Genomic DNA, 13597 nt, shown 5'->3' on the forward strand with positions numbered 1-13597 from the left:
AATTCTTTCTTTGCAAATATCTCCTCCTCTTCTTTTTGTGTAATGTAGCAGAAAGAAATATACATAAAAATTTCCTTACAATTATTGTAAATTGGAAAGAGATGCTAAACATGGACTGGAAGGCTTAACATGGTCTCCTAGCGCTCTTCCCCTGACCTTTAGCTCCTCTCAGTTCCTGGCATGGGCCTCTCTTTCTCTAAATGCTGTTTCATAGTAGGATATTCGCGTCACCTCACAGCCCACACAGACTTTGTGCCTGGTTAACTCCTGCTTGCCTTCCATCTTGGCCTGGGCCCCGGCGTGCTCTCCTCTGATCCTTCGCTGGATCGGGCGCCCTCTTACACGTTCCCCTTACAGTCTGTACTTCCCCCATCACCACGTGGCCCCATCTACAGTCGTTGCTTGTTCAGTGCCTGTCTTCAGACTCTGAGGCCCTTGAAGTCTCATCTGCCTTGTTCAGGGTGGCAATCCTGCTTCAGAGAAGTTATGTGTGGGCAACAAGAAGTTAATGTGTGGCCAGTGTGGCTCCTAGCAAGCTGTCTGATGGCAACATGGTGAGCAGCTGGAGAGAGCTGGGTTGATCAGACCAAAGAGGAAGCTACTGCTGGAGCCCATAGGAGATGAAAAGCTCTGGACTAGGGCAGTGACACAAGGGTGGAGAAGAGAGCCTGGCTGAGGAGATGCTTCTGAGGGTGCAATCAGGATTTGGTGACCCTCCAAACAGAGGTGAGGGAATACGGGTATTCAAAGATAATTCCAAAATTTAAGTCTTGTCAGAAGAGGAAAGCAGTGTTGCTGTTTGCTGAAATAAGAAGATTAAAAAAGGGGAAAATGCAAGTTGGGTTTGGACAAGCTGAGGTTTCAAGTTAAGAGGTGTTTGTGTATCACCTGGAAGGTAGCTGCGAATGAGGATCTAGAGCTCAAGAGAGATGTCTGGGCTGGAGACATGGGAGTGAGTCATGAGCTTCTAGATGACGGAGGATGTGAGAGTGTGGGAGAGCCCTGCTAGGAAGAAGGTGTAGAAGAGCAGAAAGGAGTGGGTAGAACCCTGGGGAACCTGTCCTGAAGGGGCAGGTAAGGAGCAGTCTATGGAGGAGAAGAGAAGAGAATGCACAGAGAGGCAGGAAATCCAAGGGAAGACAGTGTTTCCCAAAATTAAAACATAGGCAGATGGCTAAAGAAGGAAAGGAATGGGGAAAGCGTGCTCAAGATGGCAAGGGGTCTACTGTGACTTGCACACAGAGAGCAAGAGTAGAAGTCAGAGAAGTAATGAGCAGCTTATGCCATGTTCCACCTTGCAGGCCATGATAAGAACGCGGGAGGCAGTAGCCTCTGCAGGTTTGAGAATGGCAGTGATAGGATCTAACTTGATCACACATTAAGCAAGAGAACCGGTATCGAGAGTTCATGCTTTGAAGCCCAACACAGTGATAGATAGAATATAGGAGGGGAAAATTTCAGAAGTTGGCGCTTCACTGAAACAAGATAAACATTTCCATGGGCCAGAAACAGGACACAAACCCATAGCCTCAATCACAGACCTGATGGCTTCAAAGTCCAGAGGCAGTGGAGATACCCAGGAGCTGGGCTTTTGTGAAGTGCCAAGGTAAGAACACTCCTCACAAGTTTGGGGGATTAGAGCCTGGCCTACGGTGGGAAATCAGGGCTGGGCTGGACCTTGTAGAATGAGGCATATAGTTTCTTATGTTTGCTCTTCTGAAAACTCAAATCTCTAACTGTGCATGAATTCTACTTTTGTTTATACCTGGACAAATATTTGGAAAGCCATGCATCGACCCAGGGAGTGGAGTGGGAGGCTGGGACAGGGGCCTCCCACTCTTGCTTCTTGATGTACTTCTGATATATTCGGCTCTGTTTCACCATGAGTATATACAGTATTGTGTCTCTCCCAGGTGGCTTAGTGATAAAGAATCTGCCTGCCAGTTCAGGAGATGCAAGAGATGCAGGTCTGATCCCTGGGTCTGGAAGATTCCCCTGGAGTAGGAAATGTCAGCCCACTCCAGTATTCCTGCCTGGAAAATTCCATGGACAGAGGAGCCTGGCAGGCTACAGTCCATGGGGTCTTAAAGAGTCAGAGCACACGCAGACATATATGGTGTCACAGAGAACATAACAGTGTGGGAGCAGTAAGATCAGAATTGAGAAGCCACTGGGTTTGGACACTAAGAGGTCAGTAATAGCCTCAGCAAGCACAGTTTCCTGGGAGATGTGGAGAAATAAGACAGGCTGACAGGAAATATGCGATGCCTGAGTGAGTTGACAAGTAGATTGTTCCTTCAAGGAAAGGGAAGGAGAGAGATAAGCAGGGGACACAAGAGGGCAGGTGGTTAAGGCAGGAGGGTGACTGGTGGGTGTTGGCTAGGTAAGAGGGTAGGAGAAGGGAGGAGGAAGGGAGAGATTGAAGATGTGGGAAAAGGAAGGAAAAAGTGACGCTATAAAAGGGAATGCTCCGGGGAAGGGTCAGGGCCCTGCTTTGTTGGATGCCCAGGTGGCAGTGATGGACACATGTTTTGGGCTGAGTGAGTCCTGGAGGGTGGGGTGTGGGATCAAGGCTTGGGAAGCTGGCTTAGCACCCTCACTTGTATCTGGCCTGTCTGTATTTCTCTGGCTCCTCTATACTGCAGGAGGGCAGGAACCAGGCCTGATGTATCCCCATGGCTCTAGCACACTGTAGACCTCGAGTTAGTATCTGTTGACTGAATGAATGGATTGTCTTTGTAAAGAAGAGGTCAAAGTGTCAGTTGAGTGTGAAGGGGGATGGAGTGGGGAGGAGTGATTGCTATTTGGAGCCATAGCCGTGGGGAATGGGCCAGGGTGGTGACTGGAAACAAGCATGGGATTTCTAAGCAACCCTGGGGGTCTGCTGAGCATGGCACCGCCAGGAGCTAGTGCTGTCAGGCAGCAGCAGAGCTTGTGTTACATTTTTTTTTTTTTTTTGTACAACCCCAAGCCATGCAGGAGCATGCCGAGAAAGCAGATGGGATTTTTGTAATGTGAGCTGACCTGCTGTCATCCTCTCTGTGGAGGCCTGGAAGAGCTACTGTAGCTCCCCAAAGGCCCTGGCTGCATTCCTAGACAGTGTGCTTGCCTAGGGTGGGCTCATCCTTTGTGTTAGTAATCTCCGGGGCTAGCGGAGATTCCTGCGTCTGAATGTCATCTCCGGAAGACTTCTTCCCTCTCCATCCTCGCATCCTCTGGACCCCTGGCAGGGGGTGCCTCGAGTCCCACTCAGAAGCCTGGGCTGCAGTGGAGATTGGCAGTAAGAGACTAGAGCAGGTTGTTGGTACATGGGGGTACAGGATTTGGGCTTCAGGATGCTGGTGCTTGTGCTTTTTATTGGACCCCGACACCGTTTTGCTGACGGCAGATTCTTAAACGGGTGGCCAAGTTCGGCTATATGTTATTATCTTAAACACTTTGCTTTCCTGTTGAACTCTGAACTCCGGGAGGCAGTAACTGTGCCTCGTTATCTTCACGGCCACAGCACATGGGAAGTGCTCAGGAAATCTTTGTCGTGTAAATGATGAAATGACCTCAGTGTTTAGCCAGTCTAGGAACTTATAAAATTATAATAGCCTGGACCAGCAGGGCCCTGAGAAGTGAGCCAGTCCTTCCCTCCAAGAGGATTTCATAGATGACAACAAATTTGGAAGGCCTTGTGTCTGTAATTTAATCAGAAAAATATACTCTGTCTCAAATGAATTCAGTATATCTGATCTCGAGTCAGAAGATTAGACTAAGTGAACTCTTGTGACTTCAAACAGCTGACTTCAGCCATTCTCCCCTTCTTTATAACAGGACTCCAGTTTTGTTTAGATAGTAATGCACCCAGTCCTAGAGGTTGACCATTATTGTCTATCACATGGGAAATTATCTTGATTCCATGTGGCTTCCGAGTGCTTTATCGTGGAAGCTGTCCAGAGGTCATGAACAGAAGGACTCATAAATCAATTTAAGATGGTTGAATCACTCAGCTTAAGGGTTTAGTTTAAGACTTGCAGTAATAAACAAGGGGAAAGAAGCGGGGTAGGTAAATCCACTTCGAATTCAGTGTATGTAGAGTGGAAGGCGCACACTGCCTGAATCCTGAGTCCCGGTGTTCACATCCTCTCTCTCTCTCTCTCCCTCAGCATCCTTGCCCACTGACAGTGTGCTTATGAGAACCAGAGTTGAGATTGAATAAAGGGCCTTAGCAAACAGAAGATGCCTGGAGCCAACACATGCTCTACCAGGCAAGTGCCCCTGGCTACAGCTGTAGCATGCAGACGACCCTACGGGAGCCGGGAGCCGGGGAAGAGCAGAATGGGCCAGGATGGGGTGATAATGGGTGTCACCAAGACAGTTAATTTGGGGAGGACAGCTGTCAATCTGGCATTAACAGGGTCCTTACCTTATGACTTACTTTTCCCATCCCTTTCTATCTGCAAATAACACTCTTGTGTTCTTGTATCCTTCTTATCTATGTTCAACATCCATATGTTTCATTTATTCTAAATCTAGCACTTCTCACAATTTTGCATTTTTTGTTGTTGTTGTTTTTTCTTCCATTCTACAGGAGATTTAAACATTCTCAGTGATACAACCCAGACACATTACATTAGTCTGAGCCAACCTTTGACAATCCCCAAACCTCTGTGTGGCTATGTGACTCAGTTCTGGGGTCAGTGAGACCCCAAGGGGAGTTTTGAGGAGGCCACCTGGGGAGAATTTTCTTCACAGAAGACGAGGGCCGTGGAATGGAATGGAGGAGTGTCCCCGCAAGTCTTTGCCTGCTTTCTTAGAAGTTTTTTGTCTTGTCCCTGCCCCCCACCCCAGCTTGCCACTCCCCACGGAGGATGAATATCTGGCAAAGCAGCAGTAGGAGCCAAACACCCGAGTTATGGGGCCTTGGCGGGCCGTTGGCTCATCTGGATGAGGGTCTATACATTAATCAGGCCCTTCATTCTATTTTCGTTCCTCGATCAGCTGGCCCCATCCTTCTCTCTGTGTTTTCTTTATTGCTAAGTCAGTCTTATTTTCTGCTCCTAAAACAAGTTGGAGTAATTTTTCTCAGCCCCCTCGGATTCATTCTTCCAGTCTCCCTGGCCAGCCCCTTGGTTCCAGGTAAGACTCCACCTCTCAGCGCTCTTGACTCAAACTCAGTTGTTCCCTTGGATCCCTTCCAGCAGCAGCCTTTTCCAGACCCATTTTGTCTGTCTGAATAAATTCCCCCCAAGAGATGTGGTTTTCAGACTTATTTTTAGCTGCAGAAGAATCCTTTGTTGAAATGAAAACCCAATATATAAAGCAGATGGAATGGAGCTGTTTGGGAAGGGGGTAGAGCCTTTTCTACCCCGCTCCAGTACTCTTGCCTGGAAAATCCCATGGACGGAGGAGCCTGGTAGGCTGCAGTCCATGGGTTCGCGAAGAGTCGGACACGACTGAAGCGATTTAGCAGCTGCAGCAGCAGAGCCTTTTCTTCCCCACTCTTCCCCAGGGCCCCTCTGGGCCCAGTTTGAAGACCATTGCTCTGCAGACCCCTCCTGTTCTAAGCTGTACCCTGCCATTGCTTCTCTTGAGCTGTCTCCTTTCCTGAAGTCTCCCTTTGGCACCTTGGCCAGACGGAAGCATTCTTTTTCTCTCCACTTCCCACATGGCCTTTGAAAGTAATTTTTTTCCAAAACTGCAAAATATTTTAACTTCCTCACCTCTGCCTTGCATATCACTATGTGGAGCTGCCTCTTACCTGCTTGTATCTCATCTGTTCGTGGCTGCAGGGATGGAGCACATGCTGAAATGGGCTGGCCAGCCAGCTGCTTATCACTGGCTGTTCCATATGTGAGCATCTTAAGTCTAACATTTGTACAGCTTGTAGCTCTCTGGTCACTGGACAGTCAGCATATTTCTCCAAGAGGATTCTTGTGGTCACAGCTACCTTGGAGGAGTTGAAATGCTTCCACTATAGGGAAGCCTGTGCCTACTGGGGGACATAGGGGGAGGTAGGGACAGAACCATGGGAGGAATCTTCTGACAAGTCACACAGAGTCCCTTGTAAAGTTGGTATCAACCCCTGTCCTTGGCTCCAGGCCAGGTTTGGAGTGGGGTTTCCTCCCCATTGGGCAGCTCTGGACTATGGGGGTTGCTTCAGAAGTCCCTGTGGACTCGGGGACTAGGCACCTGTGGGTGTCTTTGTGGCCCCTTTACTAAGGACATCCTCAGTTCAGTTCAGTTCAGTTGCTCGGTTGTGTCCGACTCCTTGCAACCCCATGGACTGCAGCACGCCAGGCTTCCCTATCCATCACCAACTCCCGGAGCTTACTCAAACTCATGTCCATTGAGTTGGTGATGCCATCCAGCCATCTCATCCTCTGTCATCCCCTTCTCTTTCTGCTTTCAATCTTGCCCAGCATCAGGGTCTTTTCAAAAGAGTCAGTTCTTCCCATCAGGTGGCCAAAATATTGGAGTTTCAGCTTCAGCGTCAGCCCTTCCAATGAATATTCAGGACTGATTTCCTTTAGGATGGAGTTGGATCTCCTTGCAGTGCAAGGGACTCTCAAGAGTCTTCTCCAGCACCACAGTTCAAAAGCATCAGTTCTTCTGTGCTCAGCTTTCTTTATAGTCCAACTCTGACATCCATACACGACTACTGGAAAAACCATAGCTTTGACTAGATGGACCTTTGTTGGCCAAGTAATGTATCTGCTTTTAAATATGCTGTCTAGGTTGGTCATAACTTTTCTTCCAAGGAACAAGTGTCTTTTAATTTCATGGTTATAGTCACCATCTGCAATGATTTTGGAGCCCCCCAAAATTAAGTCTGTCACTGTTTCCATTGTTTCTCCATCTATTTGCCATGAAGTGATGGGACCAGATGCGAAGATCTTAGTTTTCTGAATGTTGAGTTTTAAGCCAACTTTTCCACTCTCCTCTTTCACTTTTATCAAGAGGCTCTTTAGTTCTTCTTCGCTTTCTGCCATAAGGGTGGTGTCATCTGCATATCTGGGGTTATTGATATTTCTCCTGGCAATCGTGATTCCAGCTTGTGCTTCATCCAGTCCAGCGTTTCTCATGATGTGCTCTGTATTTAAGTTAAATAAGCAGGGTGATAATATACAGCCTTGACATACTCCTTTTCCTATTTGGAACCAGTCTGTTGTTCCTGTGGTTCCAGGACACGCTGGACCTCCTGAAACACTTATATGGCCTCTCACTTATATGGATCCCTTCCAAGTCTTGTTCTTTTCTCACTCAATTACTTCCAAACTTGTGCTTATAATTGTGTATCCTATTTTCTCAAAGAAAGCCTTCCACATTCTATAAGCTCCAGGCTCTATAAAGCCTGGATGTGTCACTGGCAACCATGGTCTCAGGGTTCTCCTAAGAGACCCAAGGACTCATGTGCTATAGGAGGCTCTTCTGTTTAAAAAGGCAAAGACCCCCATCTCCAGGGCTTTCCAAGTACTTTGTGTATGAGGCATCCATGCCATATGTTCTGGTGGAAGGCAGGGAGGTCTAAGTTCTGACCTGCTTCCTGTTCCGCCTGCATCCAGCAGTCTCTACTGTGGGGCTTGAGGTAGAGGACAGCCAGAAACCCACGCGGCCATGGAAGGGCTGCTTCCTGCCGGTCGTTCCCTCTATGCCACGTGACTCCTGCATCCAGCCTTGGTGCAAACTCTGACCAGTCTCCTGGAAGGAGCTGGAACGTGGCTTCTTCCTCCAGGACAGCAGACTCCTGGCCTAGGCCTCAGCCTGGCAGTACTGCCATTTGACTATCATTCCTAAATCTGGCTTGTAAGAGTCATGGTTTGCAAAATGGAAGAGTTAGCCTGCCTGGTTGGGACAAACTGGGACTTGTGCACTCTGTGCCTAGAACCCAGGTGGCTCCTTGGATCTGCTCTCGTTCTGGATCATTTCATAGCCCTCAATAACAAGGCAGGTGTGAAAGCCAGAGATGGCCAATGCCACTTTAAAAATGGGCAGGGGCACTTCTAGATGGTGGATGAAAGCTTCCCCATAGGATTTCTCTTTTTCAATTCCTAACAAAATAAAATAAAGTAGATAAAAATCACAGGGGAAATTTACTGTCAGCAAATACAATGAACTTCAAGTTTCACATCCAAAGAAACAGCCAGAAGATTTTGGAGTGGCGAGAGGTGGCACAGCACATCTCTGCTCTCCACCCTGTCCTCAGTGCCCAGAGATTGACAAAACCTTGAACGTTCTCCCCAGTTCTCCTGACTTTGAAAAGAAACAGATACAAGTCGTGCTCTCATAGTCTTCCTTTTCTGAACGAGTAGGGTTACAGAGTGTACCAGGGAGAAACAGGGGAAGCTTGGAGCAGGATCCATGGTGCTGACTCAGCAAATGGAAATAAAGACTCCAGAAACAACACTCCAGCTTGAGAAACTGATCCAAAGCCCGAGTTATTCTCCTTCCTTGGAAAAGGTATATGGTGTCCCCCTATTCATCCCCATTCAGCTGACATGAGCCTTGGGCTGGACATTAATCAGAACCTCAGGACAGGAACACGCACAGTGATTCCAACAAACACCGCACCCTGCTTTGGCTGAGTGCCCCTCTTCCCCCGCGGCCATTCAGACGACCAGAAAGTGTACAGGCCAAATCCCCAGCCTATTGCTTAGGTCAGAGGGAAAAACAGTTTGGTCCCAAACCTGGGGAGATGGTCAGTAAATGCCCCTCTCTTTCCATCAAGTTATAGCAGCATAAAGAAGGTCTGGACAGAGCCAGCAAATCAAGATGAAAAGAAATGGATGCAAACACATAGTAGCAAATGATAGATGATAAATGATAGAGGGAAAACACTGCAAAAACAAACAAACAAACAAACAAACAAACAACCAACTAAGGGCTCCTCTCCTCCTCCCCAAAGGAAATTTCTTACAATGGCTTCATATATAAAGCAACTTAATAAGAATATGAACTTAAATTAGAGGCTCAAAAATGGGATGATAAAATAAGAGCATTGGTGGAAAGGCGACAAAATGAAGACCAAACAGCATCATTATAGAACAAATAGATACATAAGAACTAACAAGAAAGAGAATTGACCCCACAGAAGTTCAAATTACTGAGTTGGGGTAACTAAACAAGGTAAACAGATATAAGAAATTAGAATGAATAGAAATGGAATACAGATAAAGATGATCCAATATAAGGATTAATTGATATCCCCAAAGAAGAGAAACCAAAAATAGAGCTAAAAAAGAATGTTTAATGCAGAAAAATCAAAACTAAAACTTCTGGTTGAAAGACATTATATTCCAGAAAAGCTTTATTCAGAATGGTTAATACTAAAACATGTTTTAGTTAAATTACTGAACTGGAAAAAATACAGGATGAAGAGTGACTGCTTTAGACACACAAGCAGGGAAAAAAAAGTCACCCACAAGGGGGAAAATTCAGGCTGGCCTCAGACTTCTTCCTGGAAAAAAAGGAACAAAACTGACCACATTCTATGGGGGAAAAAAGTGAGACCTAATAATATTTTATCCAGCCAGGATATAGTTCCAGTGTAAAAGCAACAGACAGACATGCTTAAACATCCAAAACCCTTCTCGAAAGAACAGCTTAACAATGAAATTCAGTCCATTAAGAGATGAAATGAAATAAAGACCTCGTAAATGGAGAATCTTTGATACTAGTTAAAGGACCTGTCATGAACACTGAATTTATTTAAATCTAGAATGTATACTAAGTAACTAGAACAGAATATGATTTTCATAAACTTGAACAATGTAACAAAAGTCAGGACGCAGGGTCAAGAGCTGTGGAAAGATGGAAAGCATCATGAGAGCTAATACACACACACATACAGAAATGTGCAATTAAAATGAAAAAAAAAAAAACAAAAACACTGACTCCAGCCTCTGAATGTTTTTCACGGTTTTTACTTTAACCCCAGAGGTATCTTTTAGGAAGTAATCTCTCTTGTGGTGAAGAAGCATTATTTGAAGCTCAACTTTTCCTTCGGTTTCACTTCTTTAAATTAAACTTCTTTTAAATTTGAGTAAAATTAAATTTAATTACTAAAATGGCATCTCTATTATTGTTCAATTCTTACAAAATATCTCTATGATATTTTCTCCTGTATGTAACTAGGCATAGTGGGTTTTCTGGAATGATGTAATATTAAGGTCATTTCTGTGGTTGATTCTGAAAGGTGTATATAGCTGGTTATTTTCTTGCCATTTTTTAAAATTTTCATTTCTCAATAAATAAATTAAAAATTAAAGAATTAGAAAAAAATTTCGGGCATCTTACTCAACACATTCAGAAACAGATTTAGCAGAGATTGCTACCATCTCCCAAAGTCTACTCTCCTAACATTTTATGGAATTTTTAGCTTGTCACACGATGGCCAAAATAAAGACCCCATTTCCCAGCAGTGGCCAATAGGATATAAACAGACGTGCCATGTAGCAGTTTCTGGAATCATCTGGGAGTGTTTGCTCATTGTTCTTTATTACCTCCATTCCCTCCCACTGTATGGAATGCTGACTTCACCACGTGGGACCATGAGGTCCAGGCTTTTCAAAGCAAAGCAACAGAGGAGGTGTGGACAGAATGTCACATCACCGAGACTGCCTATCTGGATAATGTGAGAAAGAAATATCTACCTTATTAAAACAAGTAAACCTTATCCTAACTGAGCCACAGACCTACACACACAAATAGAAATTTAGTCTTTGATACCATTTGCATTGTACATCAAGTGGTGATGAAACAGTAGGTTTGGCACACACATAAACCACTGAGGATCTAAATGTGAAAAAAATTAATGTTTCATTAGAAGATACAAAGAGAATACCTTTATGCCTTTGAGATATGGAAGGACTTTTTTAAAAAGGGGGCTTCCCTTGTGGCTCAGCTGGTAAAGAATCCGCCTTAAAGGAGATTTCATGGTGAAAACCATAAAGGAAATAACAGGTAAATTTTACAACATCAACATTTTAAACTTTTGTATGACAATGCAACAATGAGGACTGTCAAGGTCAAGTTCAGTGTGTATGTGGGGTAGGGGCATAGAGATGGTCAATTAAGTTTGAGGAGGGCTGCATATTCCCTTTACCACTCCGACAGTGATAATGTATATTGCCTTATCAAAAGCTCTGAGGGAAAAAAAAAGCTCTGAGGACTTGTACAGAAACATTTTCTTGTATGGAACTAAGCCTTCCATACATACAGTTGTTTAACTATGGGACCACTGTGTGTATATGTGTGTGTAACAGCTATGAAGTTCTCCAGGGTTTCTAAGAAACACTAGGAAATGCTGCCCTGGTGGCTCAGCTGGTAAACAATTTGCCTGAAATGCAGGACACCTGGGTTTGATCCCTGGGTTGGGAAGATCCCCCAGAGACGTGAACAGCAACCCACTCCAGTATTCTGGCTTGGAGAATTTCATGGACTATATAGTCGATGGGATCGCAAAGAGTCAGACACGACTAAGTGACTTTCACTATCACTATCAGGAAATGCTGCCTTGAGAAATAACATTTCACCTCATGTGAGAAATGATTGCTGTATTCAGCTTTGCATCTTCACAGATAACTCGCCCTCCTTCAGTAGTTCTGACCAGCAGCAACACTGAAGGAGGACGGGGCAAAGAAGAAGGAGGAGAATGTGATGGAGGGAGCGAAGGAGAGGAGGAGGGGAGGGGAGGAGAAGGAGCAGAGAATGAAGAAGAAGCGGGGAAGGAAGGAGAAGAAGAGGAACAAGAAGGAGATGGACAAGAGAAAGAAAGAAAAACAAATTTGAGGTTTGGGGAGTAGATGTAAATTTTCCTAGTAAAGCCGAGCAAACATATCCCAAGAGAAGGAAGTCAGCTGTAATCTGGGCTCTTCCTTCTTACAGCCAGCAACTAGGGCTGCTAGAAGTAGATCATTTTGAAATATGACCCACTGGGGGCTAGTGGGAAGAATCATTTTAGAAATAATTTAGGGCAGGTCTCAGAAAGTTGTGATGCAGAAAATGGTAGTTGGGACAGATTTCTTGCCAGTTACAGTGGAGAAAAAGGAAATAACAGATCTGGTCTGGGATGATCAACTCAACACCGAGTGACCGCCCCACCCCCCACACCCTCTCTAGGTTCTGATATTAAGGCATCTGTCATCTTGACAGGAAGATTTTATTATGCATTTTATTTCAAACACAGTTTAAAGCCCTTTACTTATTTTATTGTGTTTAATCCTGTGGCAGAGGTACTATAAGTGAAAGTCCTTCATTCGTGTCTGACCCTTTGAGACCCCATGGACTACACAGTCAATGGAATTCTCCAGGCAAGAATACTGGAGTGGGTAGCCATTCCCTTCTCTAGGGGATCTTTCCAACACAGGGATTGAACCCAGGTCGAGAGTGAAAAAGTTGGCTTAAAGCTCAACATTCAGAAAACTAAGATCATGGCATCTGGTCCCATCACTTCATGGGAAATAGATGGGGAAACAGTGGAAACAGTGGATAACTTTATTTTTCTGGGCTCCAGAATCACTGCAGATGGTGATTGTAGCCATGAAATTAAAGGACGCTTATTCCTTGGAAGGAAAGTTATGACCAAACTAGACAGCATATTAAAAAGCAGAGACATTACTTTGCCAACTAAGGTCCGTCTAGTCAAGGCTATGGTTTTTCCAGTGGTCAGGTGTGGATGTGAGAATTAGACTATAAAGAAAGCTGAGCGCTGAAGAATTGATGCTTTTGAACTGTGGTGCTGGAGAAGACTCTTGAGAGTCCCTTGGACTGCAAGGAGATCCAAGCAGTCCATCCTAAAGGAGATTAGTCCTGGGTGTTCATTGGAAGGACTGATATTGAAGCTGAAACTCCAATACTTTGGCCACATGATGCGAAGAGCTGACTCATTGGAAACGACCCTGATGCCTGCAGATTGAGGGCAGGAGGAGAAGGGGACGACAGAGGATGAGATGGTTGGATGGAATCACTGACTCAATGGACACGGGTTTTGGTGGACTCTGGGAATTGGTGATGGACAGGGAGGCCTGGAGTGCTGCGGTTCATGGGGTCGCAAAGAGTCGGACACGACTGAGTGACTGAACTAAACTCCCACATTGCAGGTGGATTCTTTACCAGCTAAGCAACCAGGGAAGCAAGCCCTAATTCTCAATTTTAGGATGAGGAAAGAGAGGCATAGGTAAGTAAATTGCCTAAAGTTAAAAAGATAGCAAGGGATAGAGTCAGGGTTCTAACCCCGGCAGTTTGCTGCAAGTCCAGCTTCTTTAACCACAGCTTTGCCCAGTTCTTGTAGATAACTACAACATAGCTTGTGAAACACCACGATAGGGAGGAACAAAGTGAACACACTGAATCAGAAAGGACCAGCAGGATGTCGGTTCACCTTAGTGAGTGTTTGCCCTGGAGAGAAGGGAGGGGAATGCCACTTCAGGGTGACAGGATCAACTACCTGAAAGTCAGCAGATGGGACAGGGAGGGGCTCCTCTTAAAGCCAGGTATGCCAAGTCCACATATGGTCTTTGGGCACCTTCAACCAGGACAATTTCCTGAGTCAGAGGGACAGGCTGGGTTGTTTCTCAGGAAACTGTTGGTGGGTGGGAGGGGTGTGGAGGGT

The sequence above is a fragment of the Ovis aries genome, chromosome 5 (genome assembly GCF_016772045.2).
Source record: "Ovis aries strain OAR_USU_Benz2616 breed Rambouillet chromosome 5, ARS-UI_Ramb_v3.0, whole genome shotgun sequence".
NCBI classification, from domain to species: domain Eukaryota; kingdom Metazoa; phylum Chordata; class Mammalia; order Artiodactyla; family Bovidae; genus Ovis; species Ovis aries.